At 33.7% G+C, this 12,353-nt stretch overlaps 1 protein-coding gene across 3 annotated transcripts in view; it reads left to right on the forward strand.

Annotated features, from left to right (window-relative positions):
• Window positions 1–12,353, forward strand: part of Sas10 (UTP3 small subunit processome component Sas10) — a 202,693-nt gene that overhangs the window by 135,655 nt on the left and 54,685 nt on the right. The window contains exon 1 of one of the 3 annotated variants that reach the window (XM_067784800.1): window positions 5,915–5,931. The exons of the other annotated variants lie outside the window; for them this stretch is intronic. The gene's annotated coding sequence lies outside the window, so the exon portion shown is untranslated. Of the gene's footprint in view, window positions 1–5,914; window positions 5,932–12,353 lie in introns of those variants that run through there. 3 annotated transcript variants of the gene reach the window in all.

Genomic DNA, 12,353 nt, shown 5'->3' on the forward strand with positions numbered 1-12,353 from the left:
TTCGCGCGCTAACCATTAGTTCTTAATTTCGACCTCAAATATTAAAACTTTAGTGTTAGCCCTCGTATTTGGAAATGAAATCAAAGTTTGTGGAAGAGAGCAAAAAAAATTCTATATTATCAACCAAAATCATACATACAAACGAATATTTTTTATATATTATACACTACAATAAAAATTGAAAATAAAATATACTAAGCGAAGAAATTTCAGGAATAGAATTACTAATTTTCACTGGTTAACGATAAGCGCTCACCAGTGAGAGTACGTACATATGTAAGTATATATGCATGCATATGAGTCAGCATTCTTCTACAGTAAACACATTGAAAGAAAAAGTGGGCAAATACTGCAAATGTATTTGTAGATACGTACCTACATATTTACCGGATAGAAAAATGCAATGTCTGTCCCTGAGACCCCTTTGCAGCTTTGCTCATTGCAACTAACATATCTTTAACGAAACACATGTCGACACCGTTGTCGTTGTAGCTATTTATTTTTATTTTTTATGTGTAGGTACTACAATTTTCGCACAAACAGTTGGGAACTTCTTAGGTATTGGCATAACCTCCATAGCACACGGACTTTTACCAATACACCTACATAAGTTATCCATGTTTGTTTTACGATTTGGAGGCACGTTTGTTACGCTCTCATTCGATATTTTTCTTAACGCTACTCATTTTTTTTATACCCAGCTGTAGTTGTACACAAGGTATTATAACTTTGATTGGATAACGGTTGGTTGTACAAGGTATAAAGGAATCGAGATAGATATAGACTTACATATATCAAAATAATCAGTATCGAAAAAAATTTGATTGAGCCATACCCGTCCGTCCGTCCGTCCGTCTTACCGTTAACATGATAACTTGAGTAAATATTGAGATATCTTCACCAAATTTGGTACACGAGCTTTTCTGGACCTAGAATAGATTGGTATTGAATATGAGCGAAATCGGATGATAACCACGCCCACTTTATATATATATAACATTTTGGAAAACACAAAAAACCTGATTATTTAGTAAATAATACACCTAGAATGTTGAAATTTGACATGTGGACTGACATTGAGACTCTTGATAAAAATTTGAAAAATTTTTTTAAATGGGCGTGGCACCGCCCACTTGTGATAAAATCAATTTTACAAATATTATTAATCATAAATCAAAAATCGTTAAACTTATCGTAACAAAATTCGGCAGAGAGGTTATAGTAGGAGAGCTGGTAAGCATTTTTGAGCAGGTATTTGAGGCACAATGAAAATTATGTACAATGCTTTTTTAATGGTATCTAAATATAGAAACGAAGAACTGGCTAAGGGGTGGCGGGGCTGAAACAATCCTTGAATTTAACAAAAAAATTAATTTTTGTATGCTAAAAATATTTTTGAGGCACTTTGAAAATTAGATATGTTAAAATTTAGTATTTGAAATATATAAAAAGAAATAAGCCAGATTATTAGGTTGGGTCTAAAACTTTGCCAGGTCATTATAATTTTTTTTAATTGAAAAAATGTTTTGAGGCACATTGAAAATTAGATATGTTCAAATTTAATATTTCAAAAATATAAAAAGAAATAAGCCAGATTATTAGGTTGGGCCTAAAACTTTGCCAGGTCATTACAAAATAATTTTTTTTTAATTGAAAACAATGTTTTTGAGGCATTTTGAAAATTAAATATTGTAACGGATTTAGGGAAATTCGGCACATTTGCAACCTTCTGCTAACTTTAAAATCGCTAAACTGTTGAATAAATCACTCCCAATATTCCTTATTGCAAATGATCTTTATTAAACTACTTTGGGAGTAGTACAATTATATTTCACAATTAAACTTCAATTCGCAACTGATAGCGTGTTTAAATCAAACTGATTAGTTATTACTCAGCTTGCGCCGCTTTTTTACTCTTTGTAGCCTCGTACATCCATTTCTCCTAAGCTCTAGTAGTTTCGCGAAAAGTTGTAGCTTATGCTTGGTTACAGTCATATAAGGACATGTATATCTGTAGTTTATGTTTGTCTTATAGCCATATGTGTGTGTATGGGTGAGTACTACTTGGGCTGATGACTGCATGTGTGTGCGTGAGTAATCTCTTCATCGCCTTCTATATACGTGTGTAAATGATGTTTAATGTGTTAACATATCTAATTTTCAAAGTGCCTCAAAAACATTTTTATACTCAGCTGAGCAGAGCTCACAGAGTATATTAACTTTGTACGCATAACGGTACCCCGTAACGGCATAAACTATTGGAGATAGATATAGACTTCTATATATCAAAATGATCTGAGCGGAAAAAGAAATTCATTTAGACATGCCGGTCCGTCCGTCCGTCCGTCTGCCCGTAAACATGATAACTTAAGTAAATTTTGAGGTATCTTAATGAAATTTGGTGCATAGCTTCCTGGGCACTCATCTCAGATCGCTATTTAAAATGAACGAAATCGGGCTATAACCACGCCCACTTTTTTGATATCGAAAATTTTGAAAAACCGAAAAAGTGCGATAATTCATTACCAAAGACGGATAAAGCGATGAAACTTGGTAGGTGGGTTGACCTTATGACGTAGGATGGAAAAATGGAAAAATTTTGGACAATGGGCGTGGCACCGCCGACTTTTAAAAGGTAATTTAAAACTTTTGCAAGCTGTAATTAGGCAGTCGTTGAGGATATCATGATGAAATTTGGCAGGAACGTTACTCCTGTTACTATATGTGTGCTAAATAAAAATTTGCAAAATCGGATGATAAATCCTCCCTCCTAAAAAAAAAAAATTAAGTAAAATTTTAACAAAAAATTGAAAATCTTTACAGTATATAAGTAAATTATGTCAACATCCATCTCCAGAAATTATATGGGCAACAAAATACAAAAATAAAAGAAACTTTCAAAATGGGCGTGGCTCCGCCCTTTTTCATTTAATTTGTCTAGAATACTTTTAATGCCATAAGTCGAACAAAAATTCACAAATCCTTGTGAAATTTGGTAAGGGCATAGCCTCTATAACGGTAACTGTTTTCTGGGAAAATTGGCGAAATCGGTTGAAGCCACGCCCGGTTTTTATACACAGTCGACCGTCTGTCCTTCCGCTCGGCCGTTAACACGATAACTTCACCAAAACTCGATATATCTTTACTAAACTTAGTTCACGTACTTATCTGAACTCGCCTTATCTTGATAATAAAAATGGGTGAAATCCGACTATGACCACGCCCACTTTTTCGATATCGAAAATTTCGAAAAATGAAAAAAATGCCATAATTCTATACCAAATAAAAAAGAAGGGATGAAAAATGGTGATTGGATTGGTTTTTTGACGCAAAATATAACTTTAGAAAAAACTTTGTAAAATGGGTGTGATACATACCATATTTAGTAGAAGAAAATGAAAAAGATCTGCAGGGCGAAATCCAAAGCCCTTGGAATCATGGTTCGACGAGAATTCGACAAGAACAATATACATATACTACGAGGGATTGAGAGAATACAACAATCTACCATGTGAAATAAAACAATGTCCAAATATCGATAAATTTAAGAAATTATTATATAACTATTGCAAAGCACTACCATTTAGATAATGATCTCATACATACATGTACCTAATTTGGGTCTAGAAGGCCGTAGATAAATAAAATAAATGGATAAATGGCAGGAATATTATTCGTGGTATTACATATATAAATAAATTAGCGGTACCCGACAGATGATGTTCTGGGTCACCCTGGTCCACATTTTGGTCGATATCTCGAAAACGCCTTCACATATACAACTTAGGAATACTCCCTTTTAAAATACGCACTAACACCTTTCATTTTATACCCATATCGTACAAACACATTCTAGAGTCACCCCTGGTCCACCTTTATGGCGATATCTCGAAAAGGCGGCCACCTATAGAACTATGTCCCACTCCCACCCATGTCATACAAACACATTCCAGGGTTACCCTATGTTCATTTCCTACATGGTTATTTAGCCTTTCTTGTTTCAATTAAAAAAAAATTATTTTGCAATGACCTGGCAAAGTTTTAGACCCAACCTAATAATCTGGCTTATTTCTTTTTATATTTTTCAAATATTAAATTTTAACATATCTGATTTTCAAGGTGCCTCAAAAACATTGTCTCAATTAAAAAAAAAATTATTTTGCAATGACCTGGCAAAGTTTTAGACCCAACCTAATAATCTGGCTTATTTCTTTTTATATTTTTCAATAATTAAATTTTAACATATCTAATTTTCGAGGTGCCTCAAAAACATTTTTCAATTAAAAAAAATATTTTGCAATGACCTGGCAAACTTTTACACCCAACCTAATAATCTGGCTTATTTCTTTTTATATTTTTCAAATATTAAATTTTAACATATCTAATTTTCAAGGTGCCTCAAAAACATTTTCTCAATTAAAAAACAATTATTTTGCAATGACCTGGCAAAGTTTTAGACCCAACCTAATAATCTGGCTTATTTCTTTTTATATATTTCAAATATTAAGTTTTAACATATCTAATTTTCAAAGTGCCTCAAAAACATTTTTAGCATACAAAAATTATTTTTTTTTGTTAAATTCAAGGATTGTTTCAGCCCCGCCACCCCTTAGCCAGTTCTGCGTTCCTATATTTAGATACCATTAAAAAAGCATTGTACATAATTTTCATTGTGCCTCAAAAACCTGCTCAAAAATGCTTACCAGCTCTCCTACTGTTACCTTTACTATAAGGAATTTTTTGAAGAAAAATTAATGAAGTCGGCTAAGGGCCACGCCCATTTTTATATAAAATATTTTTAAAAGGGTCATGGACGAATAAAATAAGTTATTTCTTTGCAAAAAGAGCTTTATATCAATAGAATTGTACTTTCTGAATTGAATTATAGCATTAAATTGGAAAACACGAAAATTTTTGAGAATGGGTGTGGCACCGCTCTTTTTTGTCTAAGCAATTTTCAATGGTTCTGGAGCCAAAACTCGAAGAAAAATTTACATATCGTAACAAAATTGGGTACACATATTTTCCTTATAGCAGGAAATATTTCTAGTAAAAATGGATAAGTTTGATTAAGGACCACGCCCACTTTTATATAAATTACTTTAAAAAGGGTCGTAGGCAAAAAATAATAAGTTAAATCTTAGCGAAAAATAGTTTTGTACGAACCGTATTTTTATTGTTTGTTCTGTTATATCATTATTTTAAAATAAACAGTAGGGAAAACCCCATATCTGGAGGAAAAGTGCATTATTACCCGCTCAGGGTCATTGGTGTTAGCCTCTGTATCCTTTTTGCTTATTTTAAACGAAAATTAGTTCAGAATAGAACCATATGTATATGTATTATTGCGCAGCCTTGTAACACTATTACACAAAACAAATAACAACGGCATTTCAAGTGTACAGCTGGGTATGTAATGTTCGGTTTCACCCGAACTTAGAATTCCTTACTTGTTTAAATTCTCTTCACACTTTGGCACAGTTTATAGTATACAAAGCTACGTACATATATAAGACGTAAATAGATATAGTAGATATAGATATGTGTGTATGTATGTAGCTTGTTTGTAGTATAAAGGTATACCAGTTTTCGGTTTTGGAATGCCGTTTTTACTCCCCAATAACGGGCACGGCCCACATCTGCTCTCTTGACGTGGGCTCGAACTGTTTATTGTGACACTCCCATCTCTCGGTATTTTATGAATTCAACTCGCTTTTTCTAATGTAGGTGCATAGGTATGTATGCATGTATACATACATATGTATGTTGTGTGTATATAACCAGTGTTAAAGTCAACTGATAAATATGTAATCTGTCTGGTCAAATTTTCAAATATTTATTCATAGACTGATTTCTTACTTATTTTGTATTCCATATACATACGCGCCATTTTGGTCAGTCCTCGTGTTAATTTACGAAATTGTTTTATCTGTGAGTATCATAAAATAAACCGTGTTAGTTTTTAACTTGTTGCCCGTGGGCGTGAAATCCGGTAATGCAGATTTTAAACTGCTTGTATTGAAATTGCAAATTTTTTGGAAATGTAACCAGCATGTACATCTATTGAGAAATTTTATTTAAATACTGCTTAAAATATTCAGAGAAAGTATGGATACATTCTCAAGTATCTGTAGGATGTTATGTTAATTAACATCTATAAAGTTGGTGTTGATTCTTTGAATTATGAAATTTTAAAGATTTACTTTGAAAAAAGAGTTTATTGGGCGAAGTAGTTCAGGAATCGCGTTCACTTTCTGATCTTTAGACATCTTTGCTAACGTTGTGGGGGAACCCTGAATGTTAAGCGTAGTTGTTGTTGTATCGATAAAGTTACTCCCCGAAGCCTTTGAGGAGTGTTATCGATGTGATGGTCCTTTGCTCCATTAAGGTGCTAGCCCGACCATCTCGGGAACGATTTATATGGCCACATTAAAACTTCAGGCCATCCCTCCCTCCCCACCCCCAACCTCCATGAGAAGCTTGGGGTCGTCAGAGTCTTGTATTGTATTGTATTGTATTGCATTTATTTCAATATATATCAGTACAATAAGATTCTTAAATCTTTTATAGCACAACAGCATTCATAAACAAATTCACATTAAAATAAAGCTTGCGATTTATAAAAATTAAAAAGTAAAAGTTAGAGTTAAAAAAAAAAAAATGAATAGTAATAAAATAAAATTTTAAACTACAGCTGACGGTTTCAACATAAAGAGATAGCTGGCAATTCTTCTATGTTCCTGGGGTAAGGCTACTGAAATATGCATAAAGCGTTTGTTTAAAGTTGGTTTTGTTTAACTTATTCCTTATACTTGACGGAATGGAGTTCCAGAGACGAATAGTGTTGACGAAAAAAAGTCTTGCTGATGTTAGCGAATTAAATTGTTGTACAATTAAGTCACTTAGACGAGCTGACCTAGTAAAAACTAATTTTGTATGCAAATAGTTCGGCGTGGCCGACATCATGAGTTTAAATAAAAATATGCAATTCCTAGCCTTCAAATAATTTAAGATGCCACAACCAAGGAGACGGTGTCTCCAGGGGGAAATATGATCGAACCTGGGCACACCATATACATAACGCGTGATGTTATTAAACAGGACTTCAACCTTATGCGCGGAGTGAGAATCCAGCTTACTATATATCAGCTCAGAAGACGTTATTATAGGCAAAATGAGTTGCAAAGCAAGTTGACGCCTTGTGCTAGTAGGGGTATATAGACTAGACTGCCGCAGATTGCGTAGGGTTAGATACTCCTTGCTGACAACCGAATTTATATGGTCTTTGCACGAAAGCTTAGAATTTATTATAAATCCTAGGTTCTTGATTTTGTCAACAACTTGGAGGTTCACATTATTTATATGTACTCGTATGTCAAGTGACCCAAGATTTTTGCTGATAGGTAGCACAAAGGACTTATCACAATTTAGTAACAAACCATTTTCAGTCGGCCATATGTATATCATTGACAAGTCATCATTGATGTGACAGCAAAGACGGTCAACTTGCTTGAACGAGTCAGATAAATAGAGCTGGATATCATCCGCATATGCATTAAATCTCACATATTGACACACTCCAAAAATATCATTAAGAAAGAGGCTGAAAATCAGAGGGCCAAGAATGGATCCCTGGGGTACTCCCATAGTCAGCTCTTTCAGTTGTGACATCTCAGAACCAATTCGAACACGCTGGTATCTGAATGTTAAGTAACTATTCATTAGGCTCAGAGCATGATTACTAAACCCAAAGTAAAATTTCAGCTTGCTGGATAAGAGCGTATGATTGACCGAATCAAATGCCTTGGAGAAATCAAGCAGACAACGTCAAATGATTATCGTCAAAAGGAGTCCTCAGATCAACCAAGATCTTAAGCATTGCAGTTGCACAGCTATGATTTTTTCTAAAGCCTGACTGGAAGGGGGAAAGTAGATTATGCTCATTAATATGTCTAGAAATCTGATCATGCATTATTGCTTCAAAAACCTTCGAAAGCCCAGGACACTAATCGGACGAAAATCAAACGGAGAGCTAGTACCTCTTTTTTTAGCTACAGGTAAAACAGTTGCCACTTTCCACAGACTAGGAAAGCAAGATGTGGTAATGGCATGATTTATGATGCGGGTAAGGGTTCCAATAATATATTGTCTGTTAGTGAAATGGGATTCGCCACTCGAATGTGAAGCTGACAATTGGGTTTGGAGAAGCTATATATTTCGCTGGCAACCTGAAAAGGTTGCGCTACACAAGCCCTTGAATCTCGTATTTTAGTCGCCTTTTACGACAGGCATACCTACTGCGTGTATATTCTAACCCCCTAACCCGCTGGGGGTGTAAGCGTAGTCTTTGTTAGTGGTGTGGTATATGGGTGATATACTTACATATGTAGAATGTAAATGCAGGCATAGCGTGGGATATTGTTATACTGTATGGAATATATGCAAAGACGTATCCAGCCTTTCACAACGGGGTGGGAGGCAATTTTTTTTCAGATTCATGTATACCGTATTTATAAGTATAAATAGTAATGACGTCTAGGTAGGCCTGCTTTGTAGACCAAGCTGTGGGCTCTAGCAGTCCATTAAAATTTTTATTTATTTATCAAGAGCTTCCTAAAATATCTACCATATCTGATTTGTTAATTCAAAATTTTGTTGAATTAGATAGATTAATTTAATAGTCAGTACAAGGTGTAATTACTTTAGAAATGTTATCCCCCAAGTGAGTTTCAGATTCAACAAAATTGTATTTTTTTACATACTTTATTAAGTTACAGAGATGTATTTTAAATTGCATTACTCATTCTCTGAGTATTAGAAAACCTGCTAATAAGTACAACTCTTCGAGGATTTATTGTAAATTCATCTAAAATTAGATCTTTTAACTCCGTATCATTTTCCGCTACTAATTTTCTGTGAGCACTCAGCATACATAAACCTTTGAAAAAAAAAATACAATAAATATATTAAAAAAAACTTTATTTATCATTAAGGCGAGATTCTGCCATTGTTGTTCTCAACCACGTCTTTACCCTCCTTAGAGTGCTGAAGGAGCGTTTCACAGTTGCGGTTGTGCAGGTCATTGCAAGCAGAATTTAAAGTGCTTATCTTATCTTTGGATGGAATGCTTTCTTCTCGAAGGCACATAAAAAATCTGTTGGTCCCTGGTTTTGGCAAGCCCTGTACCACAATTCCAGATCATTATCAATACCATATAATATATAACAAACCTTGGCATCGGCAAGTTTGCTTTCAATGTCTTTTAGACTCATCTTTTCGACAATATTTGGATGCAATGTAGTCAAACAAAAAGCAGGATTATTTTGCTGCGAAAACCTTTCACTTATGGTGATTTCTTTTCTACACGAAAATATCGCCACTTTCAGCGGCAAACATTTTTAAGATTCTCACTTTTCCCTGTGAAATTGTAGCCACTTAAAATGTTCAGTTCCACCCTGCATGACTTGAAAAGAACAAAAATTGTAACCCTGTTACGTAATCAGCAGTTTCTTTTCGCCAAATAAACAAAAACTTGCGCAAATTATATTTATTCAAATAAAATTCATTTTAGTATACTGTTTTTAGTATACTGTGTTTATTTGTCAATGTGATTCATCAGCTGATTGACAGGGCTGTTTTCTGCTCCGCCAATATATGTATACAAGAGAATGTGTAAGCGTAGGAGTAGTGTATGGGATTGATATATTGTAAGGAGTACCAGAGAATGTTTAAGCATAAACGTAGTGTGTGGTATTGGTATACTGTATGGAGTAATAAAGAAGGAGAGCGTAAGCGTAGTCAGTACCATATAGCGCAATATGGGAACAATGTACGTGGTAGAGTTGTTATGAGCGAAATCAGAAAGAAGCTCAAGGTAAACACGTCACCTACGTATAAATTTAAGGCCCTGGGCGTATGCATAGTTTTTATGCATGCAAGTGTACGAAAAGATGTACACACTGCTGTTTCGTTGGAAATATGTAAAGAGCCAGAGCAAAAGCGGCAAACATGCGCAAACGAACAATTTTTATTACTGACACACAAAGTGTTCACCAAAATAAAACACATGGCCAGGTATTTAGGTTTAAGTTGTATTAGTTGTATAGTATTAAATAGAAAAATTAAATGGAATGAAATAAATTAAAATAACCCGAAATCAAATGCAATGAAATGAAATAAAATTTGGTGAATTAAATTAAAATAAAATAACAGAAAGTAAAATAAGGTAAAATAGAATAAAACAAAATGAAATCAAATACTAAAAAATAAATAATCTTAAATATAATGAAATAAAATTGAATTAAATCGATTTTTAATCGACGAATCATTCATTTGTTATCGAAAATTTTGGATTTATAATCGAAAAATTACCACTATGTTATCGAATTGTTACCAATTAATTGTCGGAATGTTATTGATTTGTTATCAATAAATTATCGATTACTTATCGAAAATTCATCGATATGTTATCAAAATGATATCAATATCTTTTAGGAAACTTAAAGATTTGTTATCGGCGTGTTATTGAAAAGCAATCGATTTTGTTATCAACAACGTGTTCACTTGTCATTGAAAAATTGTCGGAATGCTACCAATTGGCTGTATGCATGTTATCGATTTGTTAACGACGACTCATCGGTGTGTTATGAAACATATATGTACCTATAGAACTTCAATACAAAATCGATGAAACATGTGTAAGCCTTCGATAACAAAACGACAAGAAACCAAAAACAAGGCGATGACAAGCTGATCATAAATCGAAAATTCGACGATAATAATTCGCTATTTATAATAAAACGATAATAAATCAATGACTTCTTGGAATCGGTTTTTACTTACATATAAGAAGACGGCGAAGCTCTTCTCAAAAAGCACGAAACTATTTGTTTTTAAGAATGTTAACTCTGTTGTAGTTTAACTTCAACCCCTGAGCGAGTTCTTGATAAATTAAAAAGTACTCTAGAATGTACATTACATATCTTTATAATCCTTCTAATTATGTGAGCTGTTTTTTTTTGTTTGCTTAAAAACCGGATAAAAACAGCTACAGATTTAATTTCTTCATCTTGAAAATATACACTTACGAAGCACAGCACTTGATATCTCTCTAATTATCTATACAAAACTGAAATTAGGCATATGGGAAAATTAACTTAAATTTTAGTTTTTATCAAGAAATTTTCATACTTTTCGTTCCTATAATTTGCCTTGTCCCTATTCTTAAACCTATCCATATCCCTATCCATCTGCCTAATCCAATCCCTATCCCTCTCCTTAATTGAATTCCTTTCGTTATCCCTCTCCCTATTCCAATCCACAGGGATCCTACCCGGATCCCTTTCCATATTATTCCTACCTTTCACTAGATTTAAGTGGATGAATATTAGTTGTTTTAATTAAATTTTTTCAGTGCATTTAAAGTTGGAGATAGTAAATGTAGACACATACATACATACATACATATGTCAAATACTATACAGCTCTCCGGAGGCTATATAGGAATTAAAGGGGATTTTTACATAAATGCCGATAACAGTCCAGGCATGCATAGTTTCAAAGAAAAAACCCCCTGCACTATGTTATCTGCTTAAAATGAATTGAACTCGTTGGTTCCCAGAATAGAGATTAGTTCATTCATATGAATGCAGTCGGTGAAAGTGCGAAACCGCATAATTCTGTTTTCACACAGACGGCTTATTGAATAATAAAGGCAGTTGTCTACATTAAGACGCTTATTGAGCTCAATCTTCCCTACAAAATTCGAATCTATAATTATTTCATTAGTAGCTAATCGAATGCCTAATGAAGTCAAAAGCACAATGCAACTGTTGGGAGCGTTCAGTTTCTTAGTTTTTAGTGTGTACAGTGCTTAAAAATGTCATTTTTCAAAGTAAATGTCATTGTCTGCATGGCAGAACGATACAAGGTGGCAGCATCGAACAGCTGATTATAACCTTTTTTTATTTGATTTGATACATCAACTTCTGGCGCAGTACGATTTTGACATTTGTCCATCGAATTTACAAAAACAAAGTACATGGAATTCTTATTTATGTATGTAAGTATGTCACCATGCTGCCACCTTGTATCGTTCCGCCATGATTGTCTGTCATATAGCATTGTCATTTTATTCGCTTGACATTTCATCCTTTATACTAATCGAGCAGTTACTTCTGTGTGAAAGCAAAAAATTTACGATTTCATTAGAAGGTGAAATGAGATCATTAAGTTTCTGTGTGAAAACAGTATAAGGCTTATGCCTTCATTTATACTATAAGAATATCACTTAATTTGGAAGAATCTATCTGAATGGGAATTTGTTCTTATGATGAAATTAGGACGATATCGAT

The sequence above is a fragment of the Eurosta solidaginis genome, chromosome 4, assembly GCF_040869045.1.
Source record: "Eurosta solidaginis isolate ZX-2024a chromosome 4, ASM4086904v1, whole genome shotgun sequence".
Lineage (NCBI taxonomy): Eukaryota > Metazoa > Arthropoda > Insecta > Diptera > Tephritidae > Eurosta > Eurosta solidaginis.